The sequence below is a fragment of the Nyctereutes procyonoides genome, unplaced genomic scaffold, assembly GCF_905146905.1.
Source record: "Nyctereutes procyonoides isolate TBG_1078 unplaced genomic scaffold, NYPRO_anot_genome, whole genome shotgun sequence".
Taxonomy (NCBI): Eukaryota; Metazoa; Chordata; class Mammalia; order Carnivora; family Canidae; genus Nyctereutes; species Nyctereutes procyonoides.
In genome coordinates this window covers 20,893,157-20,918,553 of record NW_026575131.1, presented here as the reverse complement: position 1 = coordinate 20,918,553, position 25,397 = coordinate 20,893,157, and the positions used below count along the sequence as shown (strand labels likewise).

General features: G+C 40.6%; 1 protein-coding gene across 11 annotated transcripts in view; it reads right to left on the bottom strand.

Annotated features, from left to right (window-relative positions):
• FOXP1 (forkhead box P1) overlaps positions 1–25,397 on the bottom strand; it is a 582,432-nt gene that overhangs the window by 126,127 nt on the left and 430,908 nt on the right. The gene's annotated exons all lie outside the window — the stretch shown is intronic.

The following is a 25,397-nucleotide window of genomic DNA, read 5'->3' as shown; positions in this document are numbered from 1 at the left end:
ATCCTCTTTAAGATTGACCCAGGGCAAAATGTCTACGGGGCATCCATTTATCTATCTTCTAAAAGGAAAACTAGGTACAACCACTTGGCCCCTGTGTATTCTAGATGTATGTGAATTCAATGGAGCCAGCTCTAGCCAGGGGAATTGGGAGGTGGGCACATGGCTCGGCCCAGCCAATGAGCCTATTCCCATCCCCTAGTCCACAGTGACTGGATCAAGTGTAGATGACTCACGTCATTCAGTCAATTCAGACTTTTGTTAGAAATACTGAGGAAGAGATATTCTTTCTTTCTGCAGGGGTTGCTTAGCTGTACAAATGTGAATCTGGGGCTCTCAGAAGCCATCTTGCCTCAGCATGGGGGGAATCTGACAAAGATTAAAACCAACATAAAAAGAAAGCAGAACAGAAAACAAATGGAGCTAGACCAAGTCCTGGTGACATTATATGAGTGCCTGGTCCCAGCTGTGTGTGAGGCTAGGCTCACTGGAACTTTCAAGCCCACGACCCCTTCATTAGCCAGTCTGAATTGGGTTTTGACATTTACATGCAGAAAGGTTCTGACTAATACAGGTACCTCTTTCCAGAAGGAGATTAGGAAGTAGTTATATTAATACTTCCAATTGACTTTGAAAAGCCCAGCAAAAGAGAAACACCATATTACAAAGCACATGATGGCAGTCGCAAATCTTGGTTCATGTGCTGCCATTCTGGAAGGGATTCCCCAAGTCAAGCCTAATTATACTCAAACTGTCCCCACCACGCATCAATCACTAGGTTTCAATTCAACACATGTGCATCTTTCTTTCAATTACCCTTATTTACAAGTTTCTTATCAGGGTAGGCCTGAAGCATCACTTTACAATTAAGTAAAGTATCTTCTAGACAGAGGCCCTGGGAATTTCTTCAAGACATTTTCACCCTCTTAAAAAAACAAAAATACAAGGAAATACCCCCATGGTCTCATGATGAAAGTAAAATGAAGACTTTTTGGTCTAACGGGATTTCACTCAAAATTCTTTTACCATCCTTCCTTCCTTTTACACACACACTGCTCTGATTCCTTACTCATGGTTCTATTTCTCCCTTCTTTCTAAATTAGCCAATAAAGTTTCCCTGTCTTCCTAGGTCCCATCTGCCAAACTGTGACAATCATACATTTATGGAGGGTGGCAATAAATGATTTACCAAATATGTTAGCAACCACTGTACTGTAATCCATACAGCCTAGGAAAATACATTCTGCCTTCATTGTGGCCCATTTCAAATTGTCCGCTGTGTAGCCATGATGTTTGAAATCACTCACTGAGACCAGGCCATTTTAAAAGGATAGGTTTTTAATGGATTAACCTCCCATTCAATAGTGTTAATTTTTTTTTTTACAAGGCTTTGCTTTCTCCTTTATAAAATTGTATTTTAAAATTTACAATCATTGTTTAAACATACGGATTTGGGAATACAGTAAGTTGTTTTTCCTTAGTGGCTTGTTTATTTAATTCAATGATCTTGTCAAAATCCACTATTTTTTAGGCCGTTATATTTTCTCTCCAGCTCATCAATGGCTAGGAGTGAATCTTTTCTTCTCCCATTGAACTTTTTCACTTCAACTAATTAATATTCAGCATGTATTGTCCTGTTACTATGAAATTCTAGCCAAAGTTTGGTGAGGTCCTATGGCTTAAGATTTTTACAAATAATGAATATGAATATTAAGCTGGTGTTTTGAAGTCATCCTAAACAATTCTATCGAGCTCTGATAACATTACTAGGATCTTTGTTAGTGAGTATGTGTCTCCTGTTGGGTGTCTTGGCTTTATGTCTTCATTTGGCCCTTGCTTTAAGAGCTTGCGAGGTGGTATCACTTACAGGAATTTCATAGGCACAAGAACGAATGTAAGAAGGTTAAACATCTTGCCCAAGGTTGACAGTGGCAGGTTAGGATTCAGACTCCCCTGTGCCACTCAAGCCTGGGTGAATACTTTTGGCGGTGCTGGGCAACAATTCTAAAGTTTGAACTAAAAGTATCAGATTGAAATCCTTCATGACTGCGTTCTTTAACCTGGGAGTAGTGCCTCATGTGGGCAATTGACCTCTCAGACCTCTTTGGTTTTGGGCAAGATGCAGAAAGAAGGTTCTTCCCTCCCTCATCATGCCCTAGCGCTTCTAGCTTCCCCACGGAAGGCTGGCAGTTAATTCCATATTAACAAAATTTGTGAGCCTTGCCTAAAAGAGAATCTTCTAATCCATCCTTATGTGATGATGCAACATATCCATGTCACTATTATGCAATTTATTAGGAAGAAAGTGGGGTGGAGGGAAGGAGGGCACATTTAAAAAAAATGTCATGCTAATTTTATCCTTGGAAAATCTGGAATAGTTGCTGCCTTTTGTGATCTTCAGTTTCTCCAGCTGGTAGAGAGAGAGGGCTGCAATCCCCATCCAGACAAGTCATCTTTGATCCCTCCGAGTCCGTCAGTGAGAGGCAGGGACCAAAACCCTGAGTTCTGTCTTGCCAGACACTCACCTAGAATGTCTCTCTTCCAGAACAGGAGTGACATCTAACGTGACCCTGGGCTGCAGACTTCTGCCCCAGAGCAAAGCAGAAAACCCATTTATGTAGAATTAAAAGCTATTTGCTTGATCCGTCACTTGTTCCCACTCTGGTCTACTTTCAACTGTGACACATTCAGCTGGAATTACAGGCGAGCTCTCAGTCCGGCACTGGGGCATAGCATCTATTTCTGCACAACCACGGAGCATAAACATTACAGAAAAATAATGACTTCGGAAACACTGGGCACCCTACCCAAACACAAGCTACATGTGTGTTCACAGATAGAAACTAACGGCTGTTTACCCTGAAGGCCCCATAAGAAAAATGCAGTCACCTTTACAGTAAAATGCAACTTACTATTCAACATGCAACAAACTGCCAGAAAAGAGAATCGGGAATGAACTCCAACAGAGAGGTCTTATAGTGCCTCGGATTTCTACAGGAGGGTCCAGGCTGTTCAAGAACTGGGCAGTTCCCCCCACCCCAGCCTGGCCCGAACTGTACCACCGATCGGATCACAAGACCAAGATCGGAAAAGGTTGCAGGCTCAGTCAGTTTTCTCCTTGCTGGGTCGGGTAAGAGAGCTTGTATGACATCACGTCGCGTCTCGCTCTGGAAGCCTGCTTTGTAAAGGCAGAAATCTAATGTCGCTTAAGTGAACCAAAGAAGCAGCGTGGGTTTGGTACGGCAAAAGGTTACGCAACATAGTAAAGTTAACGTAAACAGGCTCAAGCTGCACTAGAGCTATTCTGTCCATTTCCCGGATGCAACAAATAAGGGCACGCATTCCTTGTCAGTGTATTACAAAATGACAACAAAAGCCATCCCAAGTTTCCTGTTGAGATGCCAGCAGGTATTGACAAAAGCTTAGCAGTATCTCTCTGAGACTGCTGTGGTTTTAGCACATTGTCAAAACAGGATACTATTTAAATTAAAAATTTACTGATTCAAGTTCAGAAAAACCCTGCTTTGCTGTTTTTATAACCAAATTCGTGGGTGGGGAAACTTTGACCTTTATTTTTTCTTTTTTTTATGGCACCTTATATGGGTCTTAGAAGGTACTATATTTAGCAAGCTAGTTTTGAGAACTAAGGTGTCTAAGCAAGATGACTATCACTTTCTATGAATTACTGTACATGTGAAATCATGGGCTTGTTACATTATGCAAAAGCAACTCAAGTGAAACAAACAAAAATACCTGTTTGCATACATAAATTTTATAAAAATCTCTGTGGGGAGAAAAAGGGGAAATACACAAAAACTCACCACAGCATAATGTGCTTCCCGAATGAATCTTGTTTAGCATGAAAGAGTATTTCTTTAAAAAAGGTGAAGCCAGGACTACAAGAAGATGGCCAAGACAGCGATGCGGTCAACTAGAAGTAGTGCACCGATGAATGGATGGAGCCCCTATGAATGGTGGAAAGCGCAGCCAAGTGTGTTTCTGTCTCAGGGCTTTTCCACTTGTTATTCCCTCCATCTGAAATCTTCTTTTTCCAGATACTTGCAAGACTCAATGCCTCACTCAGTCGAGGTCTCTACTTAACAGTCCCTTTCTCACAGAGGTCTTCCCTAGCTGACCAACTGAACATGGGAATCTCATTACTACTGTCTATATATTAGCCGGCTTTGGTTTCTTATTAGTTTTCATCATCGCTTGACATCTGCTGATTACTTCCTCTTTTGCTTACTGAGTTAACATCCCTAAGAATATAAGCTCTGTGAGTTCAGGGACCCTGTCATGCCTGCTCTTGACCCAAGGCTCCTGGTAGAGGAGCAGTGCAGCCCCCCAATTATTTCTCAGATGTTGACCAAGGAATCTCATGTACATCTATCTATTCAAGTCTCTGAAAAGACTTGCTCTTCTTTCCATCTCGTGACCTATCTACTTAACTGGCCATGGCACAAACAAAATCATTCCACTAAGGCCAGTGACCTCTAAGAGACTGGAGGGGCAGGTGGATAGAAATAATGAACTACTTATTTTGTCCTAAAATCACTTGCAGATTATCTTCTCAGGTCTCACAGCTTTGAGGATATGTGGCCTCTCAATGTTTACGGGGGAAAGACTGGAGGAAATTTGTAGAACTTGAGAAAGAAGTCTAATTCCTCAAATGTCATGATGCAATTCATCTCTTCCTTAGCTAACCTTTCTTTCTTATTAGTCACTAGAAAACCTTTTAATGAAGTGAACAATAATTTCACCAATGGCTTTGAACAAACAGTGTACCAGTGCTCAGGCCACATGATTGCTTTTAACCTTTTTTCTGTCTAACACAGCTGAGGGATGTGTCACATTACTACCTGTTACACTGGCTCACTGACACAATAGCTTGAGATTGGGCTATTAGGAAGGTTAGTACTGGTAGAACCCAGCTTCCAAGACAGCCCCAAAGATTCCCACCACTTGGTATTCACGGTTTGTGTAGTCTCCTCCAACATAATGTCAAGACTGGTCTCTGTGACCAATAATTATAGCATAAGTAATAATATGTGATGTCCAAAGCCAGGTCCCCAAAGACTCAGATCACTCTGGGGAAGCCAGCTGCCACGTGATGACACACTTAAGCAACCCTATGTACAGGTCTTCATCATGGGGACCTGAGGACTCCTGCCAAAAGCTGCATGAGTGAGCCATCTTGGAAATGGATCCTCCAGACCTAGTCAAGCTCCAGAGTCACATTTTAACTACAATCTCTTGAGACACTAGGAGCCAGACTACTCGCTAAGTCACTCTCGTAGTTTAGCCTACAGAATATATGTGAAATAATGAATGTTAACATTGTTGTTTTAGGACACTAAGCTCTGGGTTAACAGAGTATCTAGACCTCACAAGGGAAAATGTGCATCATCTTTGCCATATGGGAATCCTCACACACAGAGTCCTAGTTAAGAAAGCAGAGTTCCCATTTTCACATTGGCAGCCAGTTATAGCAAGACATCAAATCTATCATCAGAGTGCACAGATATAAAGAACCCAGAATTCCCAAATCCCTGGGCTGTAGTCGGCCTGTTACAGAGCAGAGAAGCCCTCCCAGACTCTATGTTCAATCTGTTAGTGAAGCTTCTGGCCCCTGAGAAGAGAGATCTACAGCAGACAGGTTGATAACTGAAACCAGTTATAACTAGCAGGCTAATGGAAGACCATGGCAAGGTAGAAAGGGGCAGGATTTCTCAGCTCTACACAATTGGTGCTATATAGGAATGCCGCTTGAGCTCCTGATTATTATTTTTTTGAGAAGCTGGAAAATGATATTTTGATGGAAAAATTCCAGACTGTTTCACCTTTGCAAAGAACTCCCCAAAATGTTAAACATCGTGTCTGCAAATGAAATGAAATAGGGTCTAGCCTGGGGACCATTAGTTTCTGGTCTCTTTAACGGAGAATCAATTTGTGCTTTCCTCATTCTTATCCCAATATAACATAAATTTCCAAACTCCTATTCTCAATGCCTTTCACTTCCCAAGTTTCATTCACAAGTTTTGTTGGACAATTCCATGCTTTTTAATGAAACATAACTGCCCTGTCTGTCCCAAAGTCATCATGATGGCTGTTAGAAAACATTTCTCCCTTTTTTCATAAATTCAGTAAATAATGTGCTAATACAGAAGTGAAAGAACAAGTCTTCTGCAGGTGTGAAGAGAACCACCCTGGGTGAAAAGGGAACAGAGCACTGAAGAGTAACAAATTACTTAGTCCCCAAGAGAAGCATGTCAACTCTGACCAGAAGCCTTCATCAAAAGACAGCTTTAATATCCATTCTTCCCTGCCCAACACATCAAGACCCAAGAAAAGTAGCAGTTACAAGGAAATTAGAGTATTCCCTGGTCCTCATGGTACATATATAACTACAAAGGCAAAGAGCAAATAATAGTCCAACTTCCTACTTAGTATGGAGAGGGTAACTGGGAGGGGGTGTCAGAGTAATAATCCTCACATACCCTATCTGTTCTTCTCATCTGGCACAGAGAACTCTGCCGTCACAAGAGTGATAGACATCTGTACAGAGAACCTGTAGATGCGAACAACAACTCATCAACTCTTCAGCTGTAGGGTCTTTGATTCATCTGGTGCGTATGCAAGATTGAAAGATGACAAGATAGCTATATGACTATTTTAAATGCAATTTGCTCTGAAATGCAGGTAGAGGATAACTGCCATTCTCTATCCATCTAGTACCATTGAAAAGTCTCAGCATTACAGAACATTCCGATTCTTTTTAGGAGGTCAGCCTAGGATCTCACAAGTGATAAGCCACAACCAATATCATAATGTGGATGATAAGAATGACAGCTGCAAGAATAAGCAATATTCTAAGTGTGAGATGTCAGATTATATACCTGAGGTAGATATATAATTAATATATCTAACTATATTTAACCTAAGCTTCCAAAATCATTGATGGGTAGCTATTTTATAGAAAAAGTTTAGAAGTAAGCAAATTTGGACAAAGTCATACAACTGATAAATAATAGTTTTTAAATTTGAGTCTATCTATCTCCTTCCGAAGTCTTGATGGCTAAGCTTTGATGTCAACCTCATCAATATCTTAAGCTAGAGATGAAGGGCAACCCCAAGCTTTTCCCCAGCCAGTCAACATATTCAGCCAATGGACTTAATGCTATTATTATTACTGTTATTAATCTAAATGGAAATACAATTATTTTTATCATTGTTGACTAACAACAGAGGCCAATAAAGCTCACACCTGGGAGGCAGGTATGAGAAGCACACAATTAGGATTTGGATGCACGAAATGAACTTCAAGGATTTGGCTTTTACAGAAACCAACAGGAAACCAGGGTGTGCTAGTCCTTTGCCTCTGAGAGAAACGGAAAGAACAAGGACCCTTGTGGGACCCTAAGAGCAGTATCAATGGAAACTCAAGGTCACATTCCTCCCCCTCAGATTGAGGAAAGGAGGAGGCTGGTCTGTGGGACCAAAGCCAACCTTCGATAGAAGGAAACTTTCAGAGGAAATGATTTAAGCTTTTTTGGTGAGAAGGGTATTTTTCAAATGCCTATTTGAAGTTCTTATTTCCATCTTAAGTCGACACAAATAAAAATAATCATCAGTTTTCAAAGGGTCTTGTGGTTCACTGTGGGGGAGGGAGTTTGGCTTAGTTTCCCCCAGTAAAGCTTCCAGGTCTTTGGATTTTTTCCCTCTTTGGAGGAAAAACTTAAGCCCCATGGGAGAAAACGGAGGCAGTTAGATGTTCCCAGCGATTGCTGCAGTACTGTCCTGACCTGACAGCAATACAGTAAAAGAAAGATGGAGAAAATCTATTTTGTAGCAAGGACTCAGAGAGATACACTTTGGGGATATATGAAGAAGCCACATTAAAGGAGGGGCCTTTTTGATCTTTCATCAGGAGAACAGATTTACCAAAATGTTTCAAAAGCCAAAGAAAATTCTCAAATCGCATTGTCCAGCAGGATTTTCTACAATGATGGAAATGCTCTTTATTTGCATTGTCCAAAACGGTAGCCACTAGTCTCGTGTGGCTATTTCAATTTAAAGTAAATACAATTTTAAAACTCAGTTCTTCAGGTGCCTTAGTCACATTTCAAGGGCTCTGTTCCCTAATGCTTCCAAAGCTCCCTATGTTTACATCTATTAGTGCATTTATTATATCATATTAATTCCCTCTGTGCAACTTCAACTCTGACATAAGGACTAAGGAACAATCAATTCAGTACTCCAGTGCAAAGTGGGGTCCAGTTCATGATAGGTATATAAGAAATGTTAATATGGGTGAATAAATAGATTGTTAAATGAGTGACTCGATCCTCTATGTTCATGTTTACACCCTGGGGCCTTGCTGTCAGATAGAATCGCTATATTGTTTCCACCAAATTTTAATATCAAATGAGTTCTAGATCTTGATGAAGATAACAATTACATTAATAAACATCAAAATGAGACTTAGAGCTTGTTGGTGGTGATGATTATAATAAAAATCAATAATCTTCTCATCAAAATGCTGTGGCGTTGGCTCCCAGTAACATCATCCTCTATCAGTTTCCCTTGAAGTCTCGCCTTGCCTTCTCCCAACATCAGGTTAAAAAAAAAAAAAAGTTTTCTTGTCTTCATTTATCTTTCTCTTACTATAAAACAAGTAAGTAGCTAGATAGCCAAGCTCTTCCTCCCAAAGATATCCCAAAGATCAAACCCAAACTTCTAACTCCAGAGTTAAATCAAATATTTTCTGTAAAAGGCCAGGCAGAAAGTATTTCAGGCTTTTGTAGGATATAAAACTACTCAAATCTACTGAACGAGGCCACAGTTAGTGAGATTAAGGAGTATGGCTTCAGGTTTCATGAAATGCTATTCTTTTTTGGCTTTTTCAACCATTTAAAAATGTAAATGACTTGTAGGACCCTCAAAAATACAAGCTGCAAGATTTGGTCCACAGGCCTATATTTGCTAACCTCCATTCTAAGGCTTACTCAGAGCTCCCATGCTTCATATTCAAGTTAAAGTTCCCAGAGTCACAGAGATATCATGACACTGATGGAAATTAACTCCCCATTGTAGACAATGAAATAGTCAAGAGCCCTACAGTCTAGCAGCTTCAGAGGCCAACTGGGAGCCAAACCAGGGAAGTACTGGTTTAAAAAGGGGGTGGTCATGAATGGCGGAGATGAGGGCAATCCTTGCCCACCCGCTCCGGTCTTGTCACCATCAGCTGAGCAGAAAGATGAAGGCTCAGCTGGTCTCAAGATCCTTTCACAAACCAGTTTTGTCCAGACTTCTATTAGTCAAAATCCTGATCTCCATAAGAGTTTCTGCAAGCCTGTTAATTATGCCTTTGATCTGAGTTACATTATCTTCAATTAAGCATTAATATATTGTGCATGAACTGACACCGTGTCATGCAAAGTGGTAAGGCTTCTGGAATACATTTCCAAAGCCAGTATTCTAAATAGAGCTGTGTAGGCAGTGAAATATTTATTTTCAAATTCATCTGTGTACATTTTCAAAATTACTGCTCTCTACATTTTCTTTGAAATGTCTGACCTGCTGTTCATAAGTCAAAAAATATAATCTCTCTTTTGTGGAACTCCAATTGGTAAATTGTGTTAAAAAAAAAAAAAAAGTCAGATTGGCTACTTGCTGTTAGATGGTGGGTATTCAGGCCTCAAACAGCTAGTGTTCCCTTAAAAAAAAAAAACTGCCCCAAATGCCCTGTGGGCCTCATTGACCAGGCTACTGTCAGACCATTTTGCCTTCATCAATGAACAGTCCCAAATTTTCCAAACAGTGGCAGAACGAAGAGGTTTCTATTTGTAAAAAATGAAGTCAAACATGAATATGGTAATATATACAGGTAAAGAGATGCAAGAAGGCCAGTTTCTCTTTTTGGTTCCATGTTTGTTAGGTTTTTCTTTCTGTATTTTGCAAAAGGAGCAGAGCGGGTATTTGTTTATAAAACACTGAAATAAGAAAGGTCCCAAATAAACACAGACTCTACATTTTAAATAACATTCAAGTTCCTGAATGAGGTATGCCCTAAACTCCTAGAAACCAGGTGTGACTCTGACATGTAGGCCAATTTCAACACTTACCTGAAAGGTATCCAAATGACTTTGGTAGGAAATCAAGTTAGTGATCTTGTGAGACTTATAGTATTTCCCAATTTGGGCTGGCCTGGAAATGTCATAAAAATGGGCACATATCGTAAAAATGTAGTCTACAGGTCCATTCCAAAGCAGAAATACACAACTATATAGAGAAAAGGAGATGAGCTGTGCATTTTAAATCCCCAGAAAGACCTTCGATATGATACCAACTACATTATCCTTTGTCTTCATTCCTGCGATCTCTCAAGTGGACTCCAAGGTTAGGAGGGTTACCCACCTAATTATTACATAGAACATTCAGCCTCCAGTCCACTGCAGTACCCTGGGCAAATTACCCAAGGGTAAAAGCCAAGACTCCTTACCAAGGATTCGCTAACATCTTCTGATTGACCCAAAATTGCTTGCATTGGTGAGATGAAGTCAGAGTTCATTTCTACTACCCTAGGAGGAAGCTGGAGGACAAATGAGGGAAAAACAGAAGCAAACAGACACTGCAATTTTGAGGTGGCAAGGAACTTAGCTGTCACCGTGACAAGTAATCTTCAACCATGGGAGTGCAAAAAAAAAAAAAAATTAAAAATAAAAAAAATAAAGCACTTATAAAGGCTTTTAAACATACCCAGGCTTGGGCCCTGTCCCAAGATTCTTATTCTCTGATTAGGTAGAGTTCAGGAATCTACCTAGGATATAAAAAAGCTTTGAGACCCAGATCTTGATGATGATAAAAATTATATTAATTCTGATGTGCCTCCAGGGTTGAGAACCACTGACTAATCTTTTGTAGATAAGAAACCGAGACTTAATAGAGGTAAGTCACTTTGTCAAAAATCAGACATGCTTGGATTCAGAATGCAAACAATGGAGAAAATCTGCATTGCCATATGACTGAACATGGCAGGAGGGCTCCGTGTGCAAGGAGTGCCATTACATCGTAGATTCAAGGGGAGCCATTCACACTGTAGATATCTCAGATCTATTTAACTATTGATAAAGTATCTGTAGATCTGTAAGATGTTCTGGCAGACGGTGGTGAAATGCTTCAATGGAATAAAGTCCGATCTAGTATGAAAATACCCTGACAGATGGTACTAAGGTGTCTTGAAAGTGTGCTTTCCTTTCTAGGACTAACAAAGGCCCTGCCAGCTAAGTCTGTTTTCCCTGAATCTCAAAAAATTACTAGTTTTACCACCCTACACATTGCATTGCGTGGACAGATGTCAGCCCAAGAAGACGGAAAAGAAGAAAAGTTGGGTGGCACCACTGTGCAAGTTAGGAAAAGATGCCCCTTCTTCCAAGTAGATGTAGGTCGACTCCCACATGTCAGGGTGCAAGGCTTGATAAATGATCGCTATATTGGAATTCTTGCTGGCCCCTGCATTCAGGCAACTTTGTTCAATTAACAAGCTGCAAGATCTGATTGGTCATCTAAAGCAGAGGTCTGTAAATTACAGCCCAAATCTGGTTCACCGCCTGTGTCTCTATAGCACTTGAGCTAAGAATTGCTTTCGTACTTCTAGGAGTTGCAAAATAAAAGAGAGAGAAGAGAGAAGAAAAGAGAGGAGAGAGGAGAGAGAAGAGAGAAGAGAGAGAAGAATCTTCTATGGCACGTCAAAATTATACGAAATTCAAATTTTGAGTGTCCACACATACATTTTTATGGGAATATAACATACCCATTATTTATATGTTGCCTATGGCTGCTTTTGCAGAGTAAATATTGCCAAAGCACCAGTGTGGCCCACAGAACCCAAAATATTCACTATTTGGACCTTACAGAAGAAGTTTGCTGACCCTTGGTCTAAAGGAAGAAAAGAGTTAACTATTAAGCCAAATTTCTTTTGTAGATTTAATGAAAAGTTCCAAGCAAATTTGGCAGGTGAAATAGTTTCTTTATATGTACAAACTTGAAACTGAGACGACAGAGGAAGGTCAACTTCATTACCTAGCCACCTTGACAGTACCTTTAAATGTCATCAATCAGTATGTGCCTTGCATGACTTGCAAGGGCTCATTATAAATTATAGCACACGGGCCCCTGACACGATCCAGGGATTGTAACAGGACTCTGGTGACGTAATGTGATAAAGGAGATTTCTCTGTACAGCTCTATATGGCACAGAGCTGGAGAATTTCCAAGAAATTTAATTTCCAGAGTGCCACCTTTAACTATTCAAGATAATTCCACCCAAGCACCAGGCATCCTTGAAGAAAACTTTATCTTTTCTGGAAATGCTTGTCACTGGGTGTCGTCCTCGAAAATATAAATTTGCAGCTATTTTTTTCCAACGAGACAGACTAAATCCAGGATGTAGATTTTCCAATTAGACCCTTTTTAAACATCTGTTGGTAGGCTGCATTTAACATTAGTTGTTTGAGCAAAGCGCAATTTGATTAGACTGTCTGAAACCAAGCCAAAGTCTGCAAAATAATAGCTCAATTAAATTGTGTTTTGCTTTCATTTGTCTTAGATTTTTCTGAGTGTGATAGTGTTACAAATAATCAAGTAAACCAATTCCTTTCAAAATGAGAGATTTCGGTAGATTTTCTATCTCCCCTCCGAGTTCTTGTAATAATCTATTCCATCTTCGCTATGCTTCACTGAACTTAATCTTGACACCAAATACATTTCCCTACTTTGCCTTTGGTCTCCTTTAATTGTCTATACTTATGAATTAAAGTTCTATGTCATTAATATTATACCTTAAACAGATTAGCAAATGTACAAAGGCAAGCACAGAGCATTAGAAGGGGGTCAAACAGCACTGCAGGAGTCTTCTGATTTTCACTCCATAGTCGGCAGGATTCATGTCATTGACCCAGTGAAGGACTGGGGCATGAATGATACTGGATTCTTTTAACTCCGTGTTTCTGGTCTTGAAATGTTCCTCGAGATTTGTGAATCTGAGACCAGCCGGCAGCCTCATCCACTAAAGGCAGCATCAAGTTTTCTTCTTTCTTGGCTTAGACATTTCACTGCCTCATTCATTCATTTATCACACACTCACTCACTAATTCATGAATGAAAGAGAGATCTATAGGTTGCCTGCTCGTACCAGACAGGCTGCAGAAGGCCATAGCTTCCACATACAAGGACAAAGGAAAGACCAGGATAGGAGTTTCAGAAGAGCACTACCCTCATTTATGCCAAAATTGACACACGGAGGAAAACTATGCTCTGTCAGGATAATGTTGGTTACAGGAGCAGCGGGGGAATGGCAGCAGCTAACATTTGGTAAGTGCCTGTTGTGTGCGCCAGGCATTGTTCTAGGCTACTTCCGTGTAGTAGCTCAGCTAATCTTTTTTTTTTTTTAAGATTTTATTTATTTATTTATTTATTCATGAGAGACACACAGAAAGAGAGGCAGAGACATAGGCAGAGGCAGAGGGAGAAGCAGGCTCCATGCAGGAAGCCCGATGTGGGACTCGAACCTGGGTCTCCAGGATCACACCCTGGGCTGAAGGCAGACGCTTAACGGCTGAGCCTCCCAGGCGTCCCTAGCTCAGCTAATCTTAATGACTTCACAGGATAGGTACTCCGATTATCCCTATTTTAGAGTTTAGGATCTTGAGGTCTTCCCATCAAATTGGGTAACTGCAAGTTGACTACAAGCAAGACGACAGTCCCTGTTACTCTGCTACAACATATATTTGAACATTGATTGGTATTAAGGCAATTAAAATATAATTTAGAGTTTAATAGGTATTCATTTTCCCTTTAAAAAGAGTTTACATACTTATGAGAAGAGCTCACTTTTCTGAGAATTTACTATGTGCCAGGCACTGTGCAAGCACTTCTCATGCATTAATCACTCCATCCTCACAATCACCTTCAGGTAGGTGAGGTAATCAGCTCCACTCTCTAGATGAGAAAACGGAAACAGAGAGGTTAAGCTACTTCTCCAAGGTCACACAGCAGTTAAGAGTAGTGCTGGGACTTAAACCCAGCAGCCTCACATCAGAGATCATGCTATTAATCATGATGTGCCCCCTTGCACGGTGTTCTGAAACACAAATCTCTGAAACTCTCAACCACCTAGTTGCATAGTGAGCCAGTGTACAAGATCCTATGCCTTTAAAGGCAAATCACACCTCATTTTTGACCATGAATAGGCATAGTTTCAGGACAAGAATACAATTTGCTCAGTCTCAGGTAAGTATGTAGGGAAGATCACAAAGTACATGTTTGATTTTTGGTTAATATGGGATACCTGGGTGGCTCAGCGGGTGAGCATTTGCCTTTGGCTCAAGGCGTGATCCCTGAGACCTGGGATTGAGTCCCACATCGGGATTCCTGCATGGAGCCTGCTTCTCCCTCTGCCTAGGTCTGTGTGTGTGTGTGTGTGTGTGTGTGTGTGTCATGAATAAATAAATAAAATCTTTAAAAAATAATAATTTTAGGTTAATATTTCAATAGTTATCACTGGATCTATCAAGCTTCCCAGAATGAAAAAAAAAAAAAAGTCCCAAGTGCCCCTCTACTCTAGTAGGTGATCAACAAGAGACTATGTCAGTTAAATCTCTATCAAGTGTGGCACGTAGAAAGTACACATATCACCACTCCCAACTGTGGTGCCCACGGCAGACCTGGCTAATCAATCATGGCAATCCTGCAGAGGCCATCCTAATTCTAGGATCCTTCAAACAACGCTCTAGGCAGGACCACTTAGCACCTAGATGAAACGAAACCTCTTCGTCTGTGTGGCTCAGACTCTTAATTCTGTTTCTAGAACACATAACAATTCCTTTATGCTATCAAAGAACAAACCAGAAATAATTTCACCGTCTTCTTAAGGGTCGTTTCATTAGGATTGACATAGGACATAGGATCATAGGACATAGGATCCTATGTCCAGAGAAGAGGAGAAGGAACCCGCTAGGCTGCAGCAATAGATAGCAAAGAAAAAGAAGCATGGGATAACAGAGCAGAAAATTTAGATCTGGGAAAGCATAGCACATCACATGGCTTTTAGTTTCCTTTTGAAGAAAACAAGAGATATAATTCTCTTGGAATTAAACTCAAGACACAATTTAATCACCAGGGCCTTCTGTCTAAATGGTAGGCGACAGAGTAAGCAATATTTGCAAACCGGGATTTTGGGGACTATGAAATGATATCAAATGGACTGCGCTTGTATTCACCTCCTGACCAAAGGAATCATGGTTCTGAATCTCCCCCTCCCTCCTCCCCGGTAATAAGACTGCAGCCTTCTCAGGACATCTAATGTAATCCAAAGTTAGAACACTAAAGAACTAGACGGCAAGCAGCAGAATTTACACTTGGTATGGTAGACAAGAGAGGGCCACTGAAAGTCTTTGAATAGGAATCTGAATAGCATTGAGGAAAAGCTGAAAGCAGGAGGAAGGATGGGAGATATGCAGGAAGAACAGGAGATGCTCTGAGGGGCCAGAGGAGGATAGATTACCGTCCTTTGCCAAGATGTAGGCATGTGCCAATCGAGGTCTGAACTCTGAACAAGGTAGCAGCAGGGGAAAATCGGAGCAAGGAATGGACAGACGATACCCCGTGAAAGGGAATATGGAAGATCTGATGACAGATAACGTGGTGGGGATGAAGGAAATTAATAAGTCAATGATGACTCATGACTCTGACTAATAGAGCCTGGTGACAAAAGTGATCAGCTGAATTAGAGATAATTGCAATTGCTGTCATGCTGAGCAGAGAGCCATAGACACGGTTAGGATGGGGGACAAACAGGCGTGGCCTCGGGGGTACAGCGGGAACAGCACAGGCAAGGCGAGCAGATAGATTATTGGAGGAGAGAAGGGAAGCGAACTTCGGGAAAGGAAAGAACTTGTCTTCTGGGAGATAGAAGGAGAGGAGCCTGGGGGATTGGGATGGGGGGGCGTGGGGTTGGGGTGGGGGGTGGGCACTGAATTGAAAAAATTTGAAAGAAAGCAATTTCCAGAAAGCTGAGTTAGCCAAAGGATGACTTAGCTACGAGGCAATCAGACAGGTTGAGGTGAAGACCGAGACACGACCACTAAATTTAGTGACAATAAACCTCAAGAAAAGGATAAGGAAAAAAGCCAGATATGGGGGAGGTTAGGAAGGAAAAATGACTTGTTTAAAAAAAAAAAAAGTTGAAGCAGCAGGCAGAGTAGTCAGGTTGTAAAAGCTTGGTAAGCGAAAGGAGCTCGGGAGAGTAACCGGGAAGGATTGAGTCATCCAAAGTTTTTGAACGACCCATTTAAAAATCCAACATTTTACCACGAATGCCGATAAATGCTAGGCTCTGTCTGCTTGAATGTTTACCAAATTTCCTCAATGGGATGTAACACAGAAGGACAAGGGTTGGCACTCTTTGCCCAATTGTGCCCTGGCAGCTTTAAATTCTACTACTTAAGTAGTTAAAAATCTGTTCTTTTGACGAAGAGGGAAAAGTTATGAATAGAAGGGAGCGGGCCTAGACCCTTTAGAAATGACTAGCACTCAGTCTCCATAATTCACTGGGCAATAATTTCAAACTCAAACAATCGCAACAGCAGGGCGGCTGAAGTCCACCCCAAGTTCAAAATGGGATATGTTCTCTTTAAAATTTTGAGAGCGACTAAATATGACAACCATCTGATGTATGAAAATTATTCACAACCAAAAACAGACAGTCTGGAAATAGCCGGGATGACTTCATTTAGACAGAATTACCCGAATCTGTTTCTAATATACACAGTACACATAATAAATTTTTACAATATGACAAGGAAAACAAACTTAATAAAAGTTCCCGATCTTTTGTTACACAAGCATGCTATATCCATGCTATGTTTATAATAGTTTGCTCATGATATCACAGCTCGGTAACAAAGGCCCAAGCAATACAAAAACAGTTACTAGGCATGACATCAACTCACAACTACCGTAATTACATCGGTACACAAATTTCCCAAACTGTACATTTTCCAAACTGCTTCTCAATTTCAACGGCTGCCTTTAGACAATTACTTGCAGAGTTGTCTGCAGACTTTGAGTAATACCCGCCTTTCTTCTCTTTCCCAAGCGTCATTTCCCTTTAGAAAGTGCATATTTCAATTACAAGCACTATTTTTCAAATATGCCTATAAACATATGTCCAAATTAGGAGACAGTGTGGTCTAGTGGTTAGTGACAAGCAATAGGCATCAGCAACTCTGATTCTGTTCCTTTCGCTGTCCCTGCTTCGAGGCCCAGGCAATAGCTCGGGGAGGGTCGGTAGAATGGAACGGCTAAGAGCACAGATTCTTGAGCCAGAATATTTGGGCTGTAAGCCCAGCTCTGCCACTCATCAGCTGTTTGGCCCCGGGCAAGTTAACTTCTCTGTGCCCTCCATTCCTCATCTGTAAAATGGGAATAGTAACGGAATTGATCCCCAGATGGCTGCTGCATAGCTGCAGGCTGCTGGGAAGTGCCATTTACTTGCTTGCTATTTAATATTATTACAACTGCATTTGTGCGACTCTGTTTCCTGCTCGAAAACTTGGCCCAAATTATCCTGACCCATGGTGAACTGTGTACTTTTTCTAATGTGAGGATGAGGATTTCATCTTGGTCATGTTACCTGGATATAGTGAAGTGCAATGAAAAAAGCTTGCACAAATTAATTAAATCCATAGGTTCTGTAATACCCAATAGCTACAGAGGTGAAAATATTATTTCGTAGAAATTGGTTTTCATCTTATTTCTCTAATGGTTTGCTTTCAGGTTCTTGCAGCTAATGTTGATAAATACCTCCAACCCAATTGAAATAATCAGCATAGGGAAAAAAGATACTGGCTCGCGATTTCAGAAGCCTATTTCTCTAAGGACCAAACTTTTTGAGCCCATCCCATATGCACGACCTCTGTCTCACTGTGTTGCACGGTCAGTTGGCTTTCCCGACCGGGCAGGGCGCCAGGGGAGCGCGACTACCCCCATTGTCACTGCTGGTCCGTGGTGCTTACACCAAATGCTGTTATTCTAGGCTTCAGGAAATTTTCTAACCACTGGACAGGGTCCAATGCTGTGTGCTAATGAGTTTCAGATTGGAAGACTTCACTGTGCATGTGTCAGGAAAGTGCCACGGTTTATGGTGGGGTGGGGGCGGGGAAGAAAAGACACACAAAAAAAAGAGAAGAAAAAACAGTAGTTAAAAAATGCTGGCTACTCAAATTGACAGGGAACGTGACCTCTGCACTTCATCAGAAATTCCTGCAGACTTACAAAATAAAGGAGTTTGCTTTTATCACACACTGTGAGACTCATATGGAAAAATGGAAAACACTACATCACTTGACCTTGGCGTGCCCCCTTTCAACCACAGACGAATATTGTGTACAGAAATTCTAAATCAACTTAAGATGTTAAAAAAAAAAAAAGCTTTAATTTTCTGCATTAGACTTGATGATTACTATTTTGGTTCTGGAGATTTTGCTCTGAAGGTTCACAAAGGAAAAGGACTCATAATTCCAGGAAGAGCATTTTATCACTTTGGGAATAATACTGTGGTGGCCTCTGTCAGGTAGGTACGTCATGGTCTACACTTCCCTATGCTCCTGAAAAAATAATGAGCGAGTCCCACTTACCCAGCTCTGAAAGTCACCCAAGACTGAATCATGATTATTTGCTTACATTAACAGAACATTAAAACCAATTTTAAACAACTTAAGGAAACTCTAGCCATCTTTCCTTGGTGATTCACTCCTCTGGGAAGCTTCTTCTCCCTTCAAGGAAACCAACAGGCTTGATAACAAGACTTCTCATTATGCTATCATAGTCTATCAAAGAAGAATCCCTTCTTGGGAGAGTCTAGTTCACAGGGCTTCTTTTGAGCAATGAAATTATTTTAAAAAAAAAAGTAAAAAAAAAAAAAAAGAAAAAAAAGCTTTTTTTTTTTGGTTGTGGGCCACACTTAGTCCTGGCGACTTTAAAACTCCAACCCTTTCACATCCTCGAACTGTCACCAACATTTTTTCAGACGATGTCAATAAAATTGATTGCTTGCAGTTCTGAATTCTGCTCTGCACATGGAAACAATATAATTTGTTTTAAAGTATTTTCGATGGGGGCGGAAGGAGAAACAGAACCTCAGAGCAAGTCTATCCACAACATTGGGGTGGGGTAAGGAACAAACCAGAAGCACAGTAAATGGTCTGAATATTACGGTCTGCTGGAAACTTTGACAAAAATTCCCAATGTATAAACCCTAAAGCTCACTGTTGTGCTGACTGATATGTCTTCCTGTCAGATATGAATGATGTTTCTGGAACATTAATACGTTCATTAAATTCTAACTCCCTGTACTTAAAATATTCTGTACTTTGGCTCAGAGGCATCTTGACAGCTTTGTTGTAATCATATATGTGAGGCCCCCAGACTACACAGTTGTTGAGATGCCTCATACCTACAACCAATCTGTTGCTTTTACAAGTTTAATCTAGGTATTAAGGAGCTGATAGTGGAACCATGTCGATTCAACATCTTCAACTCAGCTGTATATCATAGAAACCACTATGGGTGGTGACAGACTCCCATGATGCCCAGCAACCATGCATACCTCTAACTCCCTAATCTGTAATACTACAAAATACGGCTCGGTTTTTTTTTTTTTCCCTTCCTTTTTTCCGAAGCACAAGTGGACGACCAGCAAGGGTCCGACAGTGTTATTCCTAATTACCTTTTTTTTTCACTCTTGATCCTGTGGCTCTCATAATTAGTTACCTGGGGCTGCAATCCAATTTGAAGTGATGACAAGAAAGTGATCCATGAAAAAGTAATAAGTTAAATCCAATTTCAGCCTTCCTCTAATTAAATGCACATGGAACTAATGACTCCAACCCTAGCATTTCAGTGATAATGGTAATTAGCGAGGTGGGAGTCGCTCTCTTTTTCAACACTGGAGGTGTAAACCACAAGGTAAAATGGTAGGAGCACTCTTAATTACATGTGTCATTTTGTCAGCAATTTACACATTTTTGACCAGTCAAGTATGTTTTTTTTTTTCCCCTATGCCTCCCCACCTCCTAGCCCCAACAATGATTATAACATACCATTCCATGTTCCAACACATGGAAGCTCATAAGAGCACTTCAGACTTGAGAATGACAAATAACTTCTCTTTGCTGTTGCTCACCGCTGAGACACACACACAGACAAGGCGACAATTAGGATAATTACACAGATCTTAGACCTCTTAATTGAAATCTAGATATTTACTGTGGAATTGATATTTGTTGGTTTGGTTTTATTTTTGCTTATGATACGGAAGATATAATAATTTGCTTATTTGTGGCAAACGGGACACTCCGTAGATACTGAGGAAATGTACGTGGACAGGGAAGCTACAGTGAACTTCCTGATGGCATATTGGTTGTCTGTGGTCCTAAAAAAAACCCTGACTTCCCATCGTGGGGCTGTACCTGTCCATGTGCTCTGCAGCAAGTCAGGGAACCTCTGTAAGTTACTTTTCCTCATCCACAGCACAGTTTAAGGATGGAGCCTCTACCACAGGGCAGCTACGGGAAGGGACCACATTCAGCACTAACTAAACATTAATTGTCTTTGCATACAGTGATACCGGCATATGGTGACAAAGGCATACTTACCTTTAAAATATTAGCAGTGGACTTGCATTTTTAATACTTAAATGCATGTAAATGAGGTGACCATATAATCGAATGTCCAAACTGGGATACTTTAAAAGACTGAGAATTGTTGGGGGCACTTAGGGCGGCTCAGTGGTTGAGTATCTGCCTTTATCTCAGGGTGTGTGATCCTGAGGTCCTGGGATCGAGTCCCGCCTTGGGCTCCCCACAGGGAGCCTGCTTCTCCCTCTGACTATGTCTCTGCCTCTCTGTCTCTCATGAATAAATAAATAACATCTTTTAAAAAAAAGAGAGTGAGAATTGTTAATAAACACACTTAGGGCACCAGACATAGACCAGGGATATCCTGGAAGGACTGGGACACAGGCTCATCCTATACTGCTGAAGCTGAAATAGCAAAACTGAGCTAATTCATTATATTACACCTCCATCAGAAATCTGGAGGCAAAGACAAAACATACTATTTGAGAAAAAAAAATTCCAAAAGTGAGAATATTTGACCTGGTCACAGGATGGACTTCTTGAGGTTCAGGAAACCATTCAAATTGGATATAAAATTCTGTGTGCATGTGCACCTTTCTGAGGTGGGGGAGGTTCACAGTTTCTATCCTCCTTTTAATGGTGTGTGTAATCTGTAAGACTTCATAACCATTTTTAAAGCAGCATTTCTTATTTTACTGTTTCTTATCAAGATTTATTTTTTAGGGTTTTGTGACTCTCCAAAGTCATGTGGTAACAATGACATCTTAAAAGGTGCCAAAATTTCAACACTTCCTATCAATGTAAGGTCAGGGATGCCGATTCTAGACAATGCTAACTCCAGACATTTAAGGGGGAAAAAAAATTCCGCCTCCTTCTCCTGAATTATCCACTTTACTAATTCAGTGCATAGGGATATATTTTTTTTAAGGGTCAGTATTTCAAAACCATTCCATTTCACTATCTACCACATAAAATTGTAGTTTTCTTTAAAGGTTTCCTCTTACCAATTTATTCCTTGGTGAATAACGTGGAAATGATATGAGGTACTAAGATTATACGTGGCATTAGTGCAAAGCAAAAATGCTGCCGAAAGCACGTTTTATAGAACTACAAATAAAAAGGCTAAAAAAAAAAAAAACCGCACACACACACACACACACACACACACAAAAACACCTGCTGGATCTTGTACTTTAACCTTCTCCTCTTTAAGCAGGAGTCCTTATTTTAATCCCAAGCTTCCAACTGGGCTACACGGCTGCCCTTCCAGTGGATTTCACTCCCCTTCCTTCCAGTGAGATGGCCTCCCGGATGAGGGGCTCCCACATGATGTAACCTTGGAAGGCGGAGGGTAGGCAGGAGGGGAAAATCTCCGATGACTGGTTTCAAGTTCAAATTCTTTATAGACAGCCTGAAACTGTGGTCAGCTTTCTGCTGTAAGCAACACACAAGGTTGACTTTCTTTCCTAACTTTCATGCTGCCAGAATACACATGTACTTTTACTTTCTTAGGAGAAAATGTGTCATTTGATTTCCTTCCAGTTTATGTACTCGTGCCAACAACTAAAATGCTTAAAGAACCAAAATGAATTACTACCCAGAAACGGTGGTCAAAGTTCCAAAATTCGATCAATAAAATTGCTCATCTACTCACAAATTAATCTTCAGCCAGTAAAGTTACACATTTTCGAGGTTATGAGCACACCTGCACCGTTAAGCATTTATTTCACTTGTTTAAGCAATCTTCAGAAGCATATAAATATTTATAAAAGCAAGCCTACTATTTTTACCCATATATAATTTTCTTTTGCTGCAGCAAAACCTTGTTAATTCTTTTACAACTCATAAGCCTCCTGAAGGCAGGGTCTGTACTCTTGACAGTTTTGTGTAGATAAGCATCAACCTGATGCCCTGTGCACTGAGGCTGATCCAGAAATATGCACCAAATCACATTGAATAAATTCAGATCATCCTGATTCTTAATTTACAATGGGACCAATTTTCAATTCTCCTTTGTATCATTCATAAAAAAAAAATTGCAAGGCAACTCAAGAGACTATGTAAGAGATGATTTAGGTATCTAAGTAGAATGTTTTGAAGAACTTCAAAAGCAGAATCTATACCCAATTAATGCCTTCATAATATAAACCACACGTCACCCAAGAATGTGGCCAGCTCAGATTCAGTTCTATACGTGTATCTGGAGAGAGTGCTTCTCTCTCTTATTTACTCTGATCTTCCTGAAATTAGTCCAAATTGCTGATGTTTGACTACATTTTGTGATCTCTATCGAGTAACCACTTAGAGCCTCCTCTAACTTTCCATTCTCTTTTGTTTGTTATCATCAGCCTGTGAAACTGGAGAGCACTGCCAAACATAAAGCAGGGAAGTGTGAGATATGCCTAAAATATAAGTCACAGTATATTTGAGGATTTGGGTTTCTTTCTTTTTTTTTTTTTCCTCAAGCAATCAGCAGATCAAATTCTTCTTCCCTGTCAAGCCTTCCTCTATGCGGAAGATCTGAAATTAGCTAAAATAGGTCTCTCAGTGTGGTTATGAAGGGTACGAAGAACAGAAATGAACACTGTTAAGATTTGTTATAGGATTTCCCTTTCATTTCAGAGCCACACTGGCTGAGATGCCCCAGCGAGGACATGGGATGGCAAGATCTCTTTAAATGCGAAGGTTATTCCTTCTGTGAATCACAAGTCTGTATATGTATTTTTATAAGGAGGTAATATACCATGTGACCTAAGTTAGTAATTCCTCTGCTCTGTTTGTGGAAGACCAGCCAACCTAATAAAGTCTGGTGAATTTGCATGACCCTACCAGGCAGCTGAAGAGACGCAGTCTATGATGCACATGACGCACACATGCACGCACACTTATACACACACACACCACACACAGTCAACCAACTCTTTATTTCTCCCCCACCCCAATCAACTCTTAAAGCTGGTCTAAATTCTATGCTTGTCAACTCTCCCACGGAGGGGTAGGAAGGGACTCAAAACATCTTATTTAGCAAAACCAGCATTCAAGATGGCCCCCTCGCTCCGCACTTTTTATACAGACTGAAGTGCTCAGCAGAATGTGTTAGGTTGGTTTTGACACTGTCTTTGCCAAGAAAAATGAAGCTCTCTGTATCATACTCTTCTGGTGGCTAAAAACCTTATAACGGGCAAGAAAAAGAGCCCTCAAAAGGAAATCCCCTGAAACTTTACTTCATATATTTAGCCCTCAAGCAACTTCGTTCATCTTGGAAAAGAAGTTACCTAAAAATGCCATATGTCTTTAAAAAGCAAGTATGAGGGAATATAAGTCTAGTATAAAAAAATTACAAATGATATTCAATACTGAAGAGCAGTGCATCAGACAGATTGTGTACATGTGTACTTTTTAAAATTATCCCTAACCAAAGCTCTACTATGTGTAAGAGTCCCACCTCCCCCCAATAATATATTGTCATTTTTCCAATGCACTTGAGGTCTGATAAATTCAAGAGGACTCACAGTATTTTTAAGGCTGTTAGAGCTCCAAGAGGGAGGCAAAAAGAATGGACAGTCATTTGAATCACTGAGTGACAGGCTGGGCTAGCTCCCTGTATACATGAATAAATTAGAATTTTAATTGTGTCCCTGTCTGCAGGAGATGCCCCAGCACTTTAATATGTACCAACAATTGGCTATGTTCTGGAATCTGCAATGTGGCCTCCGCGGCTGACCTCTGAAACACAATTCCCAGTCTGACTACGGAAACTGTTCAGTTTGATCCTTTCAACTTATTTGAATCCTGACAAATAAGCTCACAGCTGAAAGGTCAACCCAGTCATATTTCATCCTCCAGAGCTGTTCTTAAGACATCTGCACAACAAAGCACTTCTTATAGCACCTGACATGGGACCTCAATGGCACTGTACCTCATTAAAAATGTCCCCAGCATTCACACACATGAAAAGGCCTATGGTCTGGTGATGATGGTTTACCAAATAGCTGTTTCTGAAAGTGTTAGTCAACAACACACATTGCCATCCAACTGTTCCCATAAAGTGTTTCCTTGATGCCAAGCTTGCCCTAGACAGTGACAGTTTCCCAAGTGGATGTAGAAGAACTAGGACACGTTCCCCAGCATCAGTTGGATCTTTGCAGGATAATTTGGGAACTGGCATTAGTTCGCTCTGATCTGAGAAAAGTCAATACAAGCTGGGATCTGGGTTGACCTCATGGTCAAAGTCACTGGCGCCATGTTCTACCCAACAGCTACCATTTACAAATTCTGCCCCCAAATGTCCGGTGTGAGAAACTTATCTTCCTTCTCTGTTTTGAGGATGCCCACTCTGAGCTACACAAGCAATTGACTCATATAGAACCTGCAAGTGCCCTTGCTGCTGTTGTGTCTCAGATGTGAGCATGAGCACCCTCCATCAAATTTATTTGAAATTTCTGTTTTAATTTTCTACTCCAAATCAAAAATCCAAATTAGATTTTTCTGAACTTGCTTTTTCTACTCTGTTAACCCCTGCCCTCAATGGGCTTGAAATTAGAAGTTGCTAAAAGCAGTCTTTTTTTTGATACCTTTACACAAAAATTGCCTGCCATTTTTTATTAATGGTCCAGAAAGACTCTGTCAATATCCACTGAAGAACAAAGTATTATATTGATTGCTAGGTATGTTAAAAGTATAATATACTTCCTCAGTCCTCCT